General features: G+C 41.3%; 1 protein-coding gene across 3 annotated transcripts in view; it reads right to left on the bottom strand.

Annotated features, from left to right (window-relative positions):
* The window catches only part of lamb2l (laminin, beta 2-like), a 54,334-nt gene extending 50,795 nt beyond the window's left edge, over window positions 1-3,539 (bottom strand). Inside the window, exon 1 of one of the 3 annotated variants that reach the window (XM_072713094.1) lies at window positions 3,311-3,539. The gene's annotated coding sequence lies outside the window, so the exon portion shown is untranslated. Of the gene's footprint in view, window positions 1-2,668; window positions 2,885-3,310 lie in introns of those variants that run through there. The other 2 variants (XM_072713093.1, XM_072713095.1) reach the window with 2 other exon arrangements.
* Between the last annotated feature and the right edge of the window lie 17,603 nt (window positions 3,540-21,142).

The raw sequence follows: 21,142 nt of genomic DNA, 5'->3' as shown, positions 1-21,142 counted from the left end.
GCTAGATTTTCAGTTTTATTTTTAGAATGAGACACTGGATAAAACCTGTATTACAAGGAAGAATCATACCAAAGCAATTTTCAACCAGAGTATCTCCTCCTACTGTATACCTAAGAATCTATGTTTTCAGTCCATTAGGGTACGAAAGTGAGGCTGTGGAATCTGCATCACAGCTGGTCTTTAAATCACTCCCGTGTGTTAAAACTTGCTTTTCAGAGGCAGCCAATCTACAGCCCTAACACTGAATACCACGCAGCCAATCGACAGCCGTAACACTGAAAGGCCTCTTGAAAGAATACCATCACCCTAAAAACATTACTGACAGTATCAATCCTAACCATCTCAGGGAGAAGCACCATCATCCTGAGCATCCTCTGCCAGCGCATTAATTCACTTACTTTTCTGTATTTATTATTATATTCTTCATATAAGAATTAGGTTATAAAATGATGAGCAGGAAAATATTAACCATCTGTCAACTGCTCAAACTTGTACCCCCTGGTTGGGATGTCAGGTCATTGCAGGGCAAACACACTGCACTCTACAGTTGAGTAAGAGGCACCAATCAGCCTCACTGCATGTGTTTTGGCAGCTGGAGGAATCCAGAGTACCCAGAGGAAACCTGAGCAACATGAGGAGAAAATGCATACTCCACACACACACAGAGCATAGGTGAGGCTCAAACCCTCAACCGTGGAGGTGTGAGGATAAAGTGTGACACAATGGGCCATGATGCCACCCACTGGGCAGGATGTTACTATGCAGCCAATCAATGTAGCTAATATTGCCATTACAAAAATTTATTTGAATCCATAATAGTATGGGGGCAAATTGGTGGCTCTGAGGCTAGGGCTCTGTTCCCCCAATCAGAAGGTTGCTGGTTCAAATCCTGTGAATGTCACAAGTGATTTTATTCTGTTGGGCCCTTGAGAAAGGCCCATAAGCTGCAATTGCTTCATCCTGGGTAGGATGTTAATCTACATCCAGCCCTGTAAGGAGGTCCTCCAACTTACAGAGAAATTTAGGAGTTGGTGGCAGGATTGGCACTCCAGCTGCCAGAAAAAACTCACACTGCTCCATTCTGACAAGTGTAATGCTGAGGTATCACCAACTACATGGCTGCACTCAGGTTCTCATCCTTGAGGTCATTTGGCATGTGACAATGCACTGTAATCAGTGCATGTTCCTTACCTCTCTCTCATAATAGTATTCAAATTTCAACTTAAAAGGTATATAGAATATGTAAAAAAACAGCAACAATCACATCAGGCTCTGTATTATTCCTTATTGACAGCCAACTGTAAAGAAACTGTAAATAGTTTTAGTTGTTTGTTATATACAGTTTCATATCTGGTACCTTCAAAAAGTGTGCATCTGGTGCATTTCTGGACCAATTTGTCTTCAGAAAAAAGCAAGGAAAGACAATAAGGGAAATGTTATGATACAAGATCAAAGATTAGCAGCTTAATAGCTGAGAAATCAGATAAATGCTCACCAAAAATATAATTCCAAAAGGAGGGAAACAAATCGTTGACTGTGTGCAAAATCTCAGAAGCTATTTATCTCTGATAAAACTAAGAGGAATCTCCAAGACAGAAACATGGATTCTCTTTGGGGAAATTAGTCAAGGGGGTTCCTTGCATATTATTACTGATACTTCTACTTTGTGACCTACTCATGCCTATGGGGGGTACAGTTCATGTCTATAAATACAAGCTAGTCTAGTGAGAACTGTGCAAAAGTCAGATTATAATCATTAACTAACAGCACAATTAACTATAATTAACATATGTATAATGCATGTGTATGGGTGCTTGTACAGTATATCATAGAGTATTTATAAAAATCAGTATATTTAAAAATAGAACAGAAAAATTATTAACATGTTCTTATATGTTTTATTTGACATAACTCAAAATACCTAAAAATTAGATATTTAAATCTATGATACAGAAAGTTATATAGTGAAAAAGGGTTATTCTGGCTTACATTTACACGAGTAACAATGTATAAAAGAATTCGTAAATACACCTATATAGCCCATATTAAATGCAGTTTGACTGTAAGAAAAATAAAATTTGCTTTCAAGCAACTTCAAACATATAAAAGGTAATTTTACGTTTGTTATATTTGTTGTTTAAACACTTCTCGCTGGTGTGCCGCACAATTTCCATTGCTGCCCTGTAAAGTATGCATTACGATTTACCGCGCTTTCATTGCCAGTACCCAGCAGACACCACCCTGCACAGACCAAAACCCGCATCCAGAGCAGTACATAGACATTCACTGAAAACTTGTCTATTACGAAACATAACGAAGCTTTACTGTTCCTCGGCATACCCAACATCCTGACGACTGTATCCCTGAGATAACTTTTGAAGTTTTAATGCTAAATGTAAAACAAATTTAAGCCATTGGTCTATGCCTAATCTTAACAAATCATCTTTACAGTAAACATAAGAACAGTTATACTATACTATAGTAGTTAACGGCCAAAATGAAAACTACTTATTAAGATATAATAAAGCTAGGAGACGCTGGAGTACTGTACACAATAGGCGACATTCACGCCTAAAGCTCCCCCGTGGATCCGTTCCAGGTTTTTTTTTTAATTATTATTATTTTTACCTGTAAAATGCAATCTTTTCAAAAAGTTCAGTTATCTCACCTACAAGCTGCTCGGTGTGGCCAATGCCTCGGCTGCTTACAGGTCCACCTGGTCCTACTGTGTCAGTAAAGACTGATCAACTCCGGAGCCTTTTCAAGGGAGGTGGAGCCCGAAGCGCGTGCTCACCCACTGACATGAAATATACCCGGCAGGTACGCATTTTACCGCGTTGGACTCGAATCAAAACCCGCGCTCCGTCATTGTTCTTACAAACAGACCGAGGGGTTTTAAATATTTTCTCTTGCAATTTTAATCAATAATTATTTTAACGTGAAACAGCTTGAACTAGGAGTAACTGGTAGGTAATTATATGCCAGTAATCCAAAGTCCACAGAGTACACGAGAGTCCTAAACTGTTGCAAACCTATGCATATAGCATAAATAGCCGCTTTTGGGGACTTCAATCAATGTGAATCGGTTTTAAGTCCTTTTAAGACCTTTTTGAAAAGACTTTCTTGAAAGATGTTGACATTTCATTTTGTGGTACCAAGACTGTAAGTGTATCGGAGGATCTAAGCGGCAATGTTGGACACAATCATTACACTAAAGGGGAGTTGGGACCCGAAATGACTTTTTAAGCAGGGCCCCAGAAACAACAAACCCACTCCTGCTAATGTTGATAGGGAAAGTGCAACTGCTTACCTTGTCTGTTCTGCAAAGTTTTAAATAGAGTGATTTTTTACTGATGTTTTAAGGATGTAAATGAATAACAATATTTTGCCATTATTAAAGATGCCATCGAATACATTTTTCCTCTCAAATTGTTGTCTGGTGTCTATATATTGAAGGTAACTTTGGTCGAATACTGGCCATAAGTGATTTTACAGGCCCATTTACAACCATATAATTTGGCGGTAGAATTAAACGGGCTGTTTCCCCTTATTTGGTGGGCTCACTAATAGGTTCATGAACTCTGCTCTGATTGGCTGGTTTAAGGTGAGGCTCTGTGATGGTTCACACAGAACCAATAATGTAGTTCACTACACGTGAGGTAAAACTTGGAGTGTTTAGGCATCCAACCATATATATTTGAGCCTGTATAAGAAGAGAAATTGGATGCTGATGAACTGCCAATTACTCGGAGATGGCAAATAAAGGCTTCTGAGTGGTAGGTTTTGTCATTTATGCTTTCTGGAATTTGCCCAACGTAACTAATATTTCCACTTCAGCCAAGGCACAACATTAGCACAATTATAACTTTGTTTTCAATATTGTAACAAGAACATTGAAATTATTTTAACATCTCACTCAACAAATGATTTTACAATGCTAGCTTCGTCATGAGAATTTTATCAAGAACTACAAACAGCAAGTGGAGCTTGTAAATGTGTTGTTTGTGATGAATTTGGAGTTCTGCTTTCAATTTTATTTTTTTTTTCTGCTGCAGTATCGATTCGATAATTATTTAGCTAATTAGAAGTAGGCCACGGGATGTACAGAAACCCCTTGTCAATGTCAATATCACAGACTTTGTAATGTTATTTACTACTCCCCTGCTAAACTAGGGTACATTTTTCCAAAAAAAAAAACAAAAAATGAAATATAATGTAATTGTTCTCATTTGGGAGCCCAGTATGATATGCTTTCATGGGGCCCAAAATCTCTAACAGCATTCTTAACTGAACAGTTCCAAATAAGTGGCTTTTGGGTGGTTTTGTTAAACGTACCCCTGACTTACCTGTTAAAGATGAACATTGAACATCAGCCATGCCTGCTGGTAGTTCGGTATAGAAAGTGTCAACATCCCATCCACAGTCTCCAACGGCACACTCATGCATATAGTCTGCCATTTTCACTGGTGTCCTCCACTTTGTTCTTCACAGTACTACCAGAACTCTTAGTTTGAATTCTCATTTCCATTGAGCTTGAAAGCAGACTGCCGCACGTGAGGTTTGGAGGTGTGGTTAAGATTGTTATGCAACATTCAAGAAATTTTAGAATTTTACATATTCAGGAATTATATTTGAAAGAGGAAACAACAATCTTTGAGGATCACAATATGTCATTTCCATGTACCAAACTCTCCTTTTTTTGCTGAGCCAGAGGCACCTTTAAGGTTTTATAACAATAGTGTAATATTATATTCTGTCATGTTATTTATTTTCCCTATAAAGCCTGTGCATGGTAATTTATGTTTACCTCAGTATTTGGGTGAAATTACTACACAAGTTGATAAAATACAAAAAAGGACTGGTATTGTCACAATCCGCTCCATTCGATCCCGATGTGTGCCACGCCCACCTCGTTACCTCATGTGATTCCCTGATTGTTCTCACCTGTGCTTCGTTACCCTTTGCCTGTCTCCTGTATTTAGTCCGTGTCTAAGTCAGTAGTCCCCAGTTCCGTCATTGTATTGTCATGTGCTGTTCCTTACTCGTCAGTCTGTCTGCAATAAACCCCGTCTGTCCTTACTCACGGCTCTGCTTGCCTGCTTCTCGGCTCGCCTGATCCCCATCGTGACAGGTATCACTCAATAGCAAATGGGTGTCCATTTGTTTATTCACGCTGCTTTGTTAAGTATCCTTTCCATGACTGAATCAGAATATTAAAATAATACTCACATTTTTAGTATTTTTGATTGAGAATAGAACATTTATCCAGTGTAAAATGAATCTGATGTAAAATCAATATGCCATATATGCCTGTATCATAATAGCTGCATGACACTGGGATGCATTTTTCTTGAGACAGAAAACATAATTTGTCAAGGATTGCAATCAAAATGTACAGAATATACAGTTTAGAGTACTCGTATTCTTTGTTAGTCAAAACACAACATCGGGTGGCACATTGATGATGTAATAAAGGCCTAGTGCTGAAACGTTTCAGCTGAATCCATATTCTAACTGTAATAAAATAGAATGCTAGCCATCAGAATTTGAACCTTATCTTCATAATTTCTATTTCATTCCTTCATTAGAATTTAAGGCAAGACATTTTCTCAATACAAATTATTTATTTTTTTAGTTTAAATTAAACTTACAAAAGGAATTGCTCTATTAAGCATTCAGATTTATTCATTTTCTATTACCTTATTCATTACTTTAATACATTTATGAACAGACAAAAATGAGCATGTACAGACTTGCACATTAAATATACTATATGGACAAAAGTATTGGCACACCTGGCCATTACACCTACAGGAACGTTTATGACATCACATTTTAAAGCCATAGGCATTTGTATGGAGTTGGTCCCCCCTTTGCAGCTATAACAGCTGCCACTCTTCTGGGAAGGCTTTACACGAGATTTGTCTGTGGAAATTTTTGCAGATTAATCCATAAGAGCAATTGTGAGGTCTGGCACTGATGTCGGTGTCACGCCCAGCTCTGTCCGATCCTCGTGTGTGCCACGCCCACCTCGTTACCTCATGTTAATCCCTGATTGTCATCACCTGTTTCCTGTTCCTTTTGACTTGTCCTGTGTATTTAGTCCGAGTCTCAGTCAGTATTCCCCAGATCAGTCATTGCATTGTCAAGATGTTTGCTGTTTGTCTGCTTGTCTGCCCGGAATAAACCCCCTTTTTGAGTATTGCCGGCTTACTCGCCTGCTTCCCGGCTCGCCTGTTCTGGAACTGTGACAGTCGGATGTGAAGGCCTGGCTTGCAATCTCTGTTCTAGTTCATCCCAAAGGTGTTTGATGGGTTTGAGGTTAGAGGTTAGTGCAGGCCAGTCAAGTTCTTTCACATCAAACTCACCCAACCATGTTTTTATGGACCTTGCTTTGTGCACTGGGGCACAGTCATGCTGGAACAGAAATGGACCTTCCCCAAACTATCCCCACAAAGTTGGAAGCATAGATTTGTCCAAAATGTCTTGGTATGCTGAAGCATTAAGAGTTCCTTTCACTGGAACTAAGAGGCCTAGCCTAACCCCTGAAAAGTAACCCCATGCCATTATACACATACACACACCAAATTTTACAATTGGCTCAATGCAGTCAGACAAGTAACTTTCTCATGGCATTTGTCAATCCCAGACTTTGTCCATCAGACTGCAAGACAGAGAAGTGTGATTCATCATTCCACAGAACACGTTTCCACTGCTCCATCCAGAGTCCAGTGGTGGGGTGATTTACACCGGCACAATTGGCATTGTGCAGCTGCTCAGCCATGGAAGCCCATTCCATTAAGCTTCCAGTGCAAGTTTTGTGCTGAGGTTAATGCCAGAGGAAGTTTGTAACTCTGCAGTTATTGAGCATTGGCAACTTTTATGCACTATGTGCCTCAGCACTTGTTGATCCCGCTCTGTTACTTTACATGGCCTTCCACTTTGTGGCTCCTGTTGTTCCTAAATGCTTCTACTTTGCAATAAAACTACTACCAGTCAACCATGGAATATCTAGCAGGGAAGAAATTTCATGAATGGACCTATTGCAAAGGTGGCATCCTGTGAACCATGGTACCATGCTGGAATTCACTGAGCTCTTCAGAACGACCCATTCTTTCACAAAGCTTTGTAAACCTTATTGCATGACTAGGTGGTAATGGATCTGAATGAACCACCTGAATTAAGTGATTAAGAGGTGTGTCCCAGCACTTTTGTCCATATAATGTATATAATATGATTGCATATTGTCCGTTTAATATGGCGTAAATAATGAAAGCAAATCATTCAGTGTCAGATTTGTTTGTGGGTATCTCCTGCCCTCTTGTGGATTGTATTTGCCATTAAGTTTAAAAGAGTGTGATTGGACTGAAGAACATAAGAACATAAGAAATTTACAAACGAGAGGAGGCCATTCGGCCCATCAAGCTCATTTGGGGAGAACTTAACTAATAGCTCAGAGTTGTTAAAATCTTATCTAGCTCTGATTTAAAGGAACCCATGGTTTTAGCTTCCGCTACACTAGCAGGAAGACTATTCCATACTCTAACTACACGCTGTGTAAAGAAGTGCTTCCTCAAATTTGTTTTAAAATGTTCTCCCGCTAATTTCAACTTATGGCCACGAGTTCTAGTATTTAGACTAATATTGAAATAGTCATTTGTCTGAACAGCATCCAGACCCGTTAGAATCTTATAGACCTGAATCATATCCCCCCTTAGTCTCCTTTGCTCAAGGCTAAACAGATTCAGTTCCACTAACCTCTCCTCATAAGACATTCCTCTAAGACCAGGAATCATTCTCGTAGCTCTTCGGTGCACCTTTTCTAAGGCAGCAATGTCCTTCTTGAGGTATGGTGACCAAACCTGCACACAGTATTCTAGGTGGGGTCTTACCAAGGAATTATATAAGTGTAACATCACCTCCCTTGACTTAAACTCCACACACCTAGAGATATAACCCAACATTCTGTTGGCCTTTTTTATTGCTTCCCCACACTGGCGAGAGTGGGACATGGAAGCATCAACATACATACCGAGATCTTTCTCGTAATCAGCTACCTTTATTTCAGTGCAACCCATAAAATATCTGTATTTTATATTTCTGCTCCCTGCATGGATTACCTTACATTTATCTGTGTTAAATTTCATCTGCCAAGTATCAGCCCATTCGCTAATTAAATCCAGATCCCGTTGAAGCCTCTCTGCTGCTAGATCAGTATCTGCTACACCGCCCACCTTGGTGTCATCTGCAAATTTAACCAGTTTACTGTATGTATTTGTGTCAATATCATTAATGTAAATTAGGAACAATAGTGGTCCTAAAATTGAACCCTGCGGTATCCCACTATGAACGGAGGCCCACTGTGACATTGTGCCTCTAATAACTACTCGCTGCTTCCTGTCAGTTAACCAGTTTTCGATCCAAGCTGCCACAGTTCCTAAAATCCCTGCAGCTTTAAGCTTTAGCAAGAGCCGTTTGTGGGGGACAACATCAAAGGCTTTCTGGAAATCTAAGTAAATCACATCATAGGCCTTTTTGTGATCAATTTCACTTGTAGCTTCCTCAAAGAACCTCTGGAGTAACATAGAACACGAAGTTTAACACAACATATGCAAAGTTAGCTACTTGAACAGAACAATATATGATAAATAGAAACATAAAAATATTTATTTTTATACCTTTAAAGACATTTATCTCTCTGTATTCACTCTGCTTATTTATTGCTGGTCCATAGCAGGCCCACCTTATGTTTTTCTGACCTAAGGGAGATACTTATGTGGACCCTCCCCTACCCAGGAGTCATTCAGCTGGGGCAGGGGCCTTTTGGAAAGTAGCAGGGCAGTCTGAGCATGGTGCAACTGGGCAGAGTAAAACATGAGCCTGATCAAAGACAAGCGAGAGAGGTGCCCTTCTTCACGCCTTGGGGGACTAGCTGCTGTGCTGTTTGCAAACTGGAGTGACACCTGGAGGATATGTAGCTTTGAAAGGCACTGTCAGATTTTAGAATGCAGTCTCAATATATACTCCTGGGCAATATGCAAATGGGCCAAACCCAAAACTGCAAAAGATTAAGCTTTTAATGTCACGCAACAGCAAATAATTGGTCAGGAAATTAGGTTAAAGAAATATTAAGTAATTTAGCTTTATCCTTTGATTTCCTTAAAAGTTTTAATCTTGTGGCTAAACTTGTGGACAGCTTTTTACTGAAAGAAGAATCAATATTGTTCCACACAATGTTAATGACTTCAAACAGTTGATGACTAGTTGAAAAAACATTTTCTGTTAGATTGTGTTACTGTGAGACAAAATATTCTCTAGTGTAGGGGTTACCAACCTTTTTGAAACTGAGAGCTACTTCACGGGTACTGAGCCATAAGAAGGGCTACCAGTTTGATACACTCTTCTTAAATCATATATAATAAACATGCTTTAAATGTTTTTTTTTTTAAGATATTGCCATTTTCAAATCTATATAAATGCAAATGTGATTAATGAAGAATAGCAACAGGATAAAATTAAATTTTAGACACTGCTCACTGGTGGTGAAATTTTTCAAACAGGTCCACAGGTGACTCATGTGGTCCTTGGGGGCACCCTGGTGCCCATGGGCACCATGTTGGTGACCCCTGCCCTATAGGGTTCAAATCTGGATTCTGACCAGGCAATGTTGTGTTTTGTCCATTTTTTTTGCCAAGGAATGTATACAATCAATTTTTGTATGCAGCTTTTGAGGAATTTGCATATCAAAATCAGAAAAATACATGACAAGACAAGCTTCCTGTGTTGATTACATATGAGCATCAATCATTTCAAGAAATCAAATCAAAGCTTTAGTGTGGATATTAAAAGGGTCAGAGGTAGTTCAAACATTCTCAATAAACTCTGGTTCTGAAGCTCTTATTTTTTCATCTTTTGAGTCAGCAACAACAGAGCAGCTGCATCATCAACTGTGATGAACTAGAGGAGCCCACGTCTATTATGAAGGACCAAGTGCAACATTATGCTGTACTGAGGCTGAACAATCTCACCTTTGGACAATCTGATTCCATTTCAGTCAGCCGAGCCTGAGAGATTTCTCGCAGGGTATTCCATAGTATCTCTCCACTCATCTGGTCTGGAAGACAAGCCATGTGACCTTCCTGATCTTGAGACAGACTGATACTAGCTCAAGCTGTGAGGCAGGGGAAATTTCTTCAGAGTAAGTTACTGGAGCACTATGTTAGCCTGAACATGCTAACACACTGTGCTAGAATAGTAGGCAAGGCAGACCTTAAATATATTTGCTTTGCCTTTTAAAATATCAGAACAAGTGATAAGGTAGAGTAGGGTGAGTTGGAACATTTTTTAAAGTATGTACCACTGCAGCCATACAAATCTAAGTTACAAATTTTGCATAAAATTTTCCTACACTCTCAGAAAAAAGGGTACCGATTTGTACCTTTGCTTGTCACTGGGGCGGTACCCTCAAGGGTCTGCCAATTTTATCCTTAGCTGTAGGTAATTGTACCTTTTAATGTACAGAAATAGACTATGAGGAACATTTTTGTACCTTTGGGTGTACATTAATGTTGTTTGTACCATTTCTGTATGTTAAATGGTACAGTAATCGTAAGGAACAGGCCCAGTGACAAGCAAAGGTACAAAATGGTACCATTTTTTTAATCATAATACGCTATACGACTCACCTCTAACAAGATTATCTGGTATGTTCCATATAACCCTCATACATGTATACTACAGAAAACAGTGCTTCTGATGACATCTATTTAATCTCATTTTATAGCTTACTACTAGTGTGTAAAGTATGAATAAGTGAGTTAATCTACAGTATTTGCATTATCATCATAGAACATTTACTCATGGAGAAAATCCAAATCAGGAAATATGTGAACATTTCTCCTGTGGCCACCTTTCAGTCCACATTCAAGAAACAAATATGGTGTATGGATATTCTTCTTGTCCATCCCTAGACTGCAGCACCTCATGAAATGGTTTTGGTTCTGAAAGTGTCAATGTTTCAACAAACCCTGTATTCCAACTAACCCCATTCGCCCCTATTAGTTAAGTGGGATAAGAGTTTCAGGAGTTTGGAAAATTTGTATTTGGCATCTGTTACAACTGCTTCTATCGTAAATGGAATCAGTTCAGGTTATGTCACTGAGCAGAAGCATGCATTGCTTATGGAGAGAGCGGGATACCTCCCATCTGATCCATCCACTCTCGGAGCCATGGAGACACGGGCACATCCACAAGGGAAGGGCTAAGAAAATACTCTGCTGTCTCTTGCCCAAAAAGTCTGTGTGGAGGAACAGCTGGTTAAACAGGCAAATGCACACACACAGGAAAACACATCCAGTGCCTGAACTGTAAACAGCCTTCTCCCTCTCATTACACCTTTAATCTAGCAGCACTTTTATTTTACAGATAGTGGGCATTGCAGGAATGATTAAAACAGGTCTGTTTTTCTCTAAGCTTGAAGCTGACGCTACGCAGCTAAAGTTGTCCTAACGAGTGTTCTTTCGGAATTGTCTGAGGCTGTTATTTTTCATACACTGCCAGCTGTTGACAGAGTGGGGTGTACCTGTGCAGGTGCTGCTGGAAGTTCAGCTCCATGCCAGACTCCTGAGGCGGTTGGCTCCATGGCTTACGCTTGTGCGCTTGAGGATTCGGTTTCCTCCATTGCCTGTTCATCCTCACTTTAGCTGCCCACTCCCTGATCTTCTGCCTCCAAGCTACAGCATCAGAATTCTTGAGATCTTGATTTCTGCTCTGTTGGCTGGCGCTTTCAGTTTCAATCTGCACGCAGCAATAGTGAGCATCACCAACTACCATGGCAAAAACTGGCACGTAAACGTACCTTTCAACAACTATAAACATCACAGCACAATTGAGACAACATTTTAATTAAAGATGCTTTTCCTATTTCTTGCAGTTTCACTCCACCAAGCCAGAACAAACATCAGCTCCCCCAGTAAATTCCATCTCTCCTACCTCTTGTTATATCAGTGGTCGAGCCAAGTCCTTTCAAAAGGTGTTGATCCACTGTGGGTCTCACCTTCTGGGACATGCTTGCATCAGCATCAGAGTCTGGAGGTGGTGGGCTGGTTTCCTGGCAGCCGCTAAGGTAATTGTCCAATGGGGAGAGCTTCTAGGGTCCTGGCTGGATACGTGTGTGTCAGCAAAGACTCAACGGGATTGTGTGAGCCTCAGTGTCTCTGCTGGTACATTTAATGATTGGCTTTTCTTTGTGAGCCCATGCCAGTCCTGTTAATGCCAATCTTATGTAAAATGAATGAAGGGGGGGTGCTCTTGCATGGCAATGAGGTAGGACGTGTTTGGCTCGTTTTTTACAATAAGCGCTTTATTTTACGGAAACACTATATAGAGTGTTATGTTTTTTTATTTTGAAATAAGGGGAAAATTAACATGCGGGTCGATGGCGGAAAAACTACGCAAATATAATTGCGACGCATCATCCAGCACTAGGCCCAACGTCGCCTCGTCTTCGTGCTCCACCGTTACCCAGTCCCGAGCAACACCACCCCCTCCGACCAGTCCGGAGAAAATGGATGCTGAGGCCTTGAAATCCGAGATTCTTTGCTCATTAAAAGAAGATATCTCGGCAGTAATTAAGGCTGAACTAAAGAATGCGCTTGCCGATGATTTCAGCGCCCTTAAAAACGAGATACAATCCGTTAAAAGGGAAATTATAAATAATGCAGCGGTGTTTCACTCTGAAATAGAGCAAATGAAGACCGTGATACAGGAGGTGGAAGGCGGCCTATCGATGTGGTCAGACGAGGTGACAACCTTAAAATCTGTGGTCACTTGTTTAAAAACGGAGGTAGCTGAGCTAAGAGGAAAATGCGAGGACATGGAGGGAAGGATGAGAAGGTGTAATATCAGGATAGTGGGGGTAGCTGAGACAGAGGGATCAATCTGTACTGTGTTTGTTTCGAGGCTGCTGAAAGAAACATTACAACTTGAGAAGGATGTGCTTGTGGACCACTCGCATAGAATTCAGGCTCCAAGAAGATCGGATGGAAAACCGCGTGTCATCATGGCTAAACTTCTCTATCACCATGACTGTATCGAGGTGTTGAGCCATGCACGCACTCGGATTCCGCTAAGGTTTAACGGAGAATCAGTCGCCATCTTTCCGGATTATACTGCGAGTGTTGCCAAGGCCAGGGCTGCGTTTACCGAGGCTCGGAAATTACTGCGTAATCGTCAGGGCGTCCGGTATGGCATCCTATACCCAGCCCGTTTACGTGTTTCACACGACGGGAGAGAACAGGTGTTCACAGATGCAGAAGAAGCTATGAGGTATATCAGGAAGAACATTATCCCCACAGAGGCTTGAAATCTATGAAAACACCTAACTTCTGTTGGCTCTGTAGAGCTCCCAACACAAACACTTAATGTGTGGATTTGTTTTTGCAGGGTATTTTGTTCACCATGTTCTTGTAGGTGATGGGGGGGAGGGGGGAAGGGTTCTATCCAGGGGGGTTTTTCTACCAGACTTATTCTGTCAGATGTCCATATCAATTTTCACTCACTTTCAGGTTGCTTTTATGGATTTCATATATGTAAATACTTCCCCTTCAGATGACAGCTATCCGAACTTCTAAAGGGCTGGATGGCTGTTCAGTTAATTTTGTGAGCTGGAATGTTAAGTCACTTAACCATCCAGTGAAACGTAGAAAGGTATTTGCGCATTTAAAACAACTTGATGCGGACATCGCATTCCTCCAGGAGACTCACTTACGTACAACAGATCATTTCCGGCTCAGAGGGACTTGGGCGGAACAGATATATCATTCCAATTTCCATTCAAAAGCTAGAGGTGTGGCCATACTCATCACAAAAAATACGCCATTCACTATGACTAGTGTAGAGACTGATTCCTTGGGGCGATATGTTATTGTGGTGGGTCAGCTTTATTCCCTCCCAGTTATCCTAGCTAATATTTATGCACCAAACTGGGATAACCCTGCATTCTTTTCAAATATTTTCTCTCGGTTACCAGATATATCATCACACCACCTTATTCTTGGTGGCGACACAAACTGTGTACTCTCCCCCGTTTTAGATCGTAGCCTGTCCAAAAAAGCTCTCCTTTCTAAATCAGCACGTTCAATTAAACTTTTTCTCAAATCATATGGTATAGCTGACGTTTGGCGGTTTCGTAACCCTACTTCCAGAGAATATTCCTTCTTTTCCTCTGTTCATAAGACCTTTTCCCGTATAGATACTTTTTTCCTGGACAAGAGACTTCTTTCTTTTATTACTAAATGTCATTATGGAGCTATAGTTATATCTGACCATGGTCCCCTAATTATGAAAATGCGTATCCCCAATACACAATCCAGCTACCGTCCCTGGAGGTTAAACTCCTTGCTTCTATCAGAGGAAGCTTTTACTAAATTCATTTCCTCTGAGATTACATTATTCCTTGAGATTAACCAGACACCAGGGATGTCCTCTTCGACTATATGGGAGTCACTTAAGGCATATTTACGAGGCCAGATAATTTCATATTGCGCAAGGAAGAATAAAAGTGATGCTGCACGCCTTAAAGAACTGGCTGATGAGATACTAGAGCTAGATAGATTATATAGTTATAGACCCTCTGCAGACATAATGAAAAAGCGTATATTTTTGCAGACTTAGTTTGATCTCCTGTCAACAAAGCAGGCTGAATATCTTATTTCTAAATTAAGACATGTGTCCTATGAGCATGGGGACAAGGCTGGGCGAACACTTGCTCATCAGCTAAGACAAAGGACTGCCAGTCAGTCCAACCCTGTAATTAACAATGAGCAAGGCTTAAAAAATACTTATAACCTTAAAATTAATACATGTTTCCAAAATTATTATCAGTCACTATATACCTCCGATTCATGTGTCGATCCTCTTTCCCTGGAGGACTTTTTCAATAATATACATATCCCTTCTATAGATCCAGTGACGGTTGCTGATTTGGAAGAAAATCTCACGGTGGAGGAGATAGCCTCAGCAATTAGATCTATGCAGACTGGCAAATCACCGGGACCGGATGGTTTCCCAACAGATTTTTTTTTTTTATTTTCAGCGCAGCTTTCTCCTTTGCTGTTATCAGTTTTTGAAGAGTCACTTTCAGTAAAATCCCTACCAACCATGCGTCAGGCAGTTATCTCATTAATCCTTAAAAAAGACAAGAATCCTCTAGAGTGTTGCTCATTCCATCCGATCTCCCTTCTTAATACCGACGCCAAAGGTCCTTGCGCGACGTTTAGAGGGGGTGTTGCCCTTCATCATTTCACCTGACCAAACGGGGTTTATTAAGAATCGTTATTCTTTTTTTAACATCAGACGACTTTTGAATATTCTTTATGGCCCCTCTCCATCTGGCACACTGGAGGTACTGTAGTTCTCTCATTGGATGCGGAAAAGGCATTTGACCGTGTGGAATGGGGTTATCTTTTTAATACTCTGGAGAGGTTTGGATTTGGTCGTAGGCTTATTTCATGGATAAAACTTTTATACACGTCTCCATTAGCCGCTGTGCGTACTAATAACAACATATCTGCTTATTTTGAGCTTTAACGCGGCACGAGGCAAGGATGTCCTCTGTCTCCACTTCTATTTGCAATCGCAATGGAACCACTTGCTTTAACTTTGAGACAAAGAGCTGATATCCAGGGTATTCAAAGGGCAGGATTGGAACATAAGGTTTCGCTTTATGCAGACGACATGTTATTATACTTGTCACAACCTCTGACAAACTTACCTACGTTAGTGTCTTTACTTACAGAGTTTGGCAAAATATCTGGCTATAAAGTTAATGTTCAGAAAAGTGAACTAATGCCTGTTGGTGATGGAATCAGTCTGTCATCTTTAAGCGCAACTCCCTTTAAAATTAGCCCTAAAAAATTTAAATACCTTGGGATTTGGGTTACGCATGATCATAAAGATTTGTTCGGAGCCAATTATCCACCTCTCTTATCCAATCTAAAACAAGATCTTGAACGTTGGGACCACCTCCATCTTTCATTGGGTGGAAGAATTAATACCATAAAAATGAGTGTATTGCCGAAGTTTTTGTATATCTTTCAGTGCCTTCCGTTATTCTTAACAAAATCTTTCTTCTCCAAATTAAATAATCAGATCTCAACCTTTATTTGGAACAAAAAAACACCAAGAATTAAAAGAAGTATACTGCAGAGACCTCGTGCAAAAGGAGGGATGGCACTTCCAAATCTCATGTATTATTACTGGGCAGCCAATATAAGAGCACTGATGTTCTGGTTAAATAATGACATTAATCCCCCTGTTTGGACAATTCTGGAGGGGGCTTCAGTTAGGCCCACTTCTTTAATAGCATTATTGTGTTCTAAAATACCATTCATTCAATCAATCTCTAGTTTGACCTCTAATCCAGTTGTTATACATTCAGTTAAAATCTGTAATCAATTCAGACTATCGTTTTCCCTTACAGAGTTACCGCAGGCTGCCCCAATTGCTAAAAATTACATGTTTGTTCCATCTATGATGGATGATGCCTTTAAAGTTTGGGTTAGAAAGGGTTTGGTCTCATTGTCTGAACTCTATATTGATGGAAATTTTGCATCCTTTGAGCAGCTGGTACAGAAATACGACATTCCCAAATCACATTTTTATAGGTACTTGCAGCTTCGGCACTTTGTGGCATCGAATTCTAATAATTTCCCATCATGCCCTCCACTTTCTTTATTAGATTCAATATTTGAATCAGTCCAAAAACAAACTATACGCAGGATTTATGAAATACTCAATATGTATGATTCAACACCCTTAGACTTACTTAGAAATAAATGGGAGACAGATTTAGATGAACCAATTTCAGAGGAAATCTGGCACAAAATAATACAGGGAATTTTCTCATCGTCCATTTGCCTTAGACATGCTGTACTACAATTTAAGATTGTGCATCGTCTACATTGGTCAAAAGTCAGACTTTCCAGGATTAAAACTGATATAGACACCACATGTGACAGATGCAGGCATGCTCCTGCTACTCTGCTGCATATGTTCTGGTCTTGTCCAAGACTCTACATGTTCTGGACCAATATTTTTGGGACTTTTTCTGGAATATTTGGAGAGATAATAGAGCCAACTCCATGTATTGCATTGTTTGGTGTGCCTCCAGGGAATACCAGTTTTCACCAAAGGAAAATTAAAATGTTGACCTTCTGTTCCCTTCTGGCTAGGAGATTAATCTTGACTAAATGGAAAGATCCTGATCCTCCAACTTTTAGCCACTGGGTAAGGGAAGTGATGTACTGTCTTAAACTGGAGAAAATTAGGTATACAGTTAGAGGGTCTACTAGTACATTTTATAGTATTTGGCAGCCTTTCTTAACTTTTGCTGAGGGCATGAACGCAGATAATATTGTGCCGTAAAGGGAGTGTGTGTGAAGATTACTTATTTTTATTTTTATTTTTTTATGGACATCTGATTGTTATGGCATCCCTGTGTCTGTCTGGTGTTGAGGGGGACGGGGGGGGGGGGGGGGGGGGTTGGTTTTGTGTTCTCTTTTGTTGTGTCTTGTTGTGTTTTTTTTTTTCCTGTAAAGTTTGAAAATAAATAAAAAAACTTTGATCAAAAAAAAAAAAATGAATGAAGGGAAAGACAACACAGTTCCACACACCTTGAAATGCACCATGGAAACAAGAAAATGCAATACCAGCCACAGAGCTTTCAAAAATAAAAATAGCAATTTTAGTGCCTGGTCGCACCCAATTTTACCTTATTTTGCATGAATTTTTTTTACTGTATGACAAGCAGGGACCATTGAAAGAACATGATGTTGCAGAGTAATTTCTCATGAGGGGTAATACAATGTTAGCTTTTAAACTACACGTGTCACCACACCAGTGTGTCCGTCTGTCAGATCTGTCAAAAGGGTGTCATGCTCTTCAACACAACTGATTTCAAATGGTGCTAGAAAATTTGTTCTGACTCAGAACACCAGAGGAAATCAGTCACATTGAGAAAGCCCAGGGGTCTGTCACGTCTGCCCTCCCACACTGGAAAACTAGAGAATATTCAATTACATAGCGATGATCAAACAAGAGACCTTCTCTTAAACTGTAATTTGAAATGTATTATCAATTATGAAACAAACTCTATAAAATAATAACTATCCATCCTCTGCCATCTAAAAGCAGTTGTGGCATTGAGAGATCAGAGACGAGGCAGACCCCGTATTGCAGGAGAATGATTTAATGTTAATAAAGCCGGGTGCTTATGTTCTTATGTGCATCAAAATCCGAAGGGACAAGACAGGCGGATGGTCGGGTTGATCGTGGGAGGTCAGAAGCCGGGCTGGTCAATCCTATAAACAGAGACGAGACGAGGAGATGATGGAACAGGAAGGCGGACGACGGCAGACCAGGACGGCAGGGCAGGGCAGGCAAGCAGGGCAGGCAGGATCGGGCAGGCAGGCAGGCGGGGATGATCAGGGAAGCAGAGCAGGCACGACAGCAAGATATGACGAGGCAGGCAGGGCAGGAGGGTTAGACACAAGACAGAAAAGCACTCGGTAAGTGTCATGGGTATGGCAACAATACTTTGCAACCTTTGGAGCTTGCTTTGGGGTTTAGTAGCTTGGTTAGATTGCAATGATTGACCGTCGCTGTGCGGCCCCGCCCCTGTGGGCGTGACAGCAGTCCTCCCGACCCCCCTGCTAGAGATAATTTGTGTCTTAGACTGCGTCCCTAAAAGAGGATTGGCTGTCTGTTTACCCTACAGTAGACCTTAATATTGATCAGTGCATGTGGAGCTCAGAAGAAAGTACATCTGGAATGTTCCTTAACGCAGCCTTCAAGGTGTCTTACTCCACTTCTCCAAAGATGCCGGTGAAAGCCAGTGCTTTCTTCCTGAACATGGGGTCTGCGTTCCCCAGGGGTTTGGCAATAGCAGACTCTTTGTTACCCTCCCAGCACCCACCAAACCCAAACCTCAGCCACATATTCTGTTCTGGAAGAAGTGGTGGCTGGTGAGGGGGAAGGGGGGTCAGAGGACGCTATAGCTTGTCATAACAGCTTAGCCACGGGTGGCTGCTGCTGAAAGGGGGTCCACTGGATGTCAGCATGGAGGCTGGATCCAGAGAAGAGGAGAATGGTACAATGAAGGGAAGATATAAGGCGGCTTCTCCTGACACGCACAAGGGCATGGTGCCCATGTGGCAGTGCCAGGGACGCCCAGCGCACGTATATATACATGTCTAAGCAGAGTTCAAAAGAACCTCTGTACACACACGTCTGTCTGCGAGGCTCTCCCAGCACACCAGCTTACGTCACCGACCAGCCTGCAGCTGAACTCAAAGAGGCTCATCCACACATGGCACACACCCTATTAAAGTAGCAGCACAACAACGTGCGGACATGGCCAAACCACCTGCACTGGCAAGCTGGGGGGGGGGCGTGGGCCTGTCACAAAGGAGGGGACCCACCAAATGGCTCAGTGCATTAATGGCTCCTGAGTCAGTCACAAATTGACAGCACATGTGTCCCAGATACAGGCTGGGCAAACGGACTCTCGCGTATGAGTGTATACAGGTACGCATGATCTGGCATCTAAAAGCAGCCTCTCTGACACAAAAAAACAGGATATGCCCCGCATGACTGTCACACAAATAATGCTCCTAATTAAAGTTGCCATGGGTTCCATTGTTGCCAAGAGCCTATCAGAAAGCACCATGGCCAGGACCAAAAAGCTATTTGTAACAGACGTCCTTTTACATGCACCTTATGTACAAGGAGGTGAAGGCCAGGGGAATAGATAAAAATACCAAATTAAGGATGTGGCATTTTCCCAATAAACCTACTTAGCATAAGAGATTTAGGAAGCATTTCTGACAGTATAACAAAATATGGAAGATAGTGGTGATGTACTTGAGAGATTTTGATCTCATTTCCACACAGTTTGTGTGTCTGCTGGTATTTCCTATGATTCTTGTGAGATGTCAACAGTAAATGGGCAGGTGTTATACATAAATTTTTATATTTTAATTCAAGAGGGAAATTAATAATTCATAGTTCAGTTGCTCAATTTACCATGCAATATCTCTATCAGTCAATAAGTATTTAGGGCATCATTAGCTAAGGAAACGGGTGATTGCAGTGAGGCCCGGCAAACAGCACACTGTACCAGTGGCACAGAACAACAGGAGTGTGGACATGAACAACAGGGAATACCAGTGACCTTCCTGAGGAACTCAGCCACACACACAGTAAGTACAGTGTAATTCCACACAGTAAACCCCAGGTGGACACACCGTGGAGTATCCTGCAGACATAAGATGGAAGGGAAGCAGCTCCCCGTGGACAGGAGCACTACACTGATAGGCGTGCTTAGGACACACCAGCACTGTGCCTCATTCATCCGCCTCCTTACTTTCCTACTGAGTCCTGGACGTCTCAGTTTGGACAGAGACAAACAGCTGCACACAGCCTGAATACAAGCTACTCTCCTTGGAGAATAACCTGTAATGGACGTCCTGAAGTTGAGTCTGCGGCACGTCACCCAGGTGGAGGCAGAGCTCGCTCCTCACACAAACAAAGCTGTACTTATAATTACAACCATAAGCCAGGCTCACACAAAGCTCAGTCTCCAGTTAAAAAAAGCACATCCACTGAATTTAACTATAAAAACAACAAAATAGTTATTCAGTGTTAGATAAATCCAAGTTTTCTACAATTTAATTGCATTACTTGCTGATACAACTGTTTGATACAAACGTGGACTGGAGCAATACTCTAAGAAGTCAAATGTGGGTGTATGCCTTACCTTTCTGGAGGGGCTCAGAATGATATGGACCTACCTTTTAAACTGTGAGCTGGTTACTCCAGTGCTTTGGTTTGTCCAGTGTGATGCACTATCCCAGGAGAAGGAAACCAAGCAGGGGGAAGATCAGAAAGAGGGGCTGATCCACGCCAGCACTAGCCATGTGGCAGCTAGGCCTAAGATGCCCTGGTATAGTGTGAGATGAATGTGTGTGCATATGTGTGTGTATGTGCATGCATGTGTGTGTGTGTGTGCAACAAAGAGTGAGAGAGAGAGAGTGAGAGAGAGAAGCAAGTCCATGCGGGTATGGACCATGTGGCAGCTTGGCTG

The sequence above is a fragment of the Paramormyrops kingsleyae genome, chromosome 6 (genome assembly GCF_048594095.1).
Source record: "Paramormyrops kingsleyae isolate MSU_618 chromosome 6, PKINGS_0.4, whole genome shotgun sequence".
Taxonomy (NCBI): domain Eukaryota; kingdom Metazoa; phylum Chordata; class Actinopteri; order Osteoglossiformes; family Mormyridae; genus Paramormyrops; species Paramormyrops kingsleyae.
Note: the sequence above shows the minus strand (reverse complement) of the source record. Positions and strands in the feature narration are given on the sequence as shown.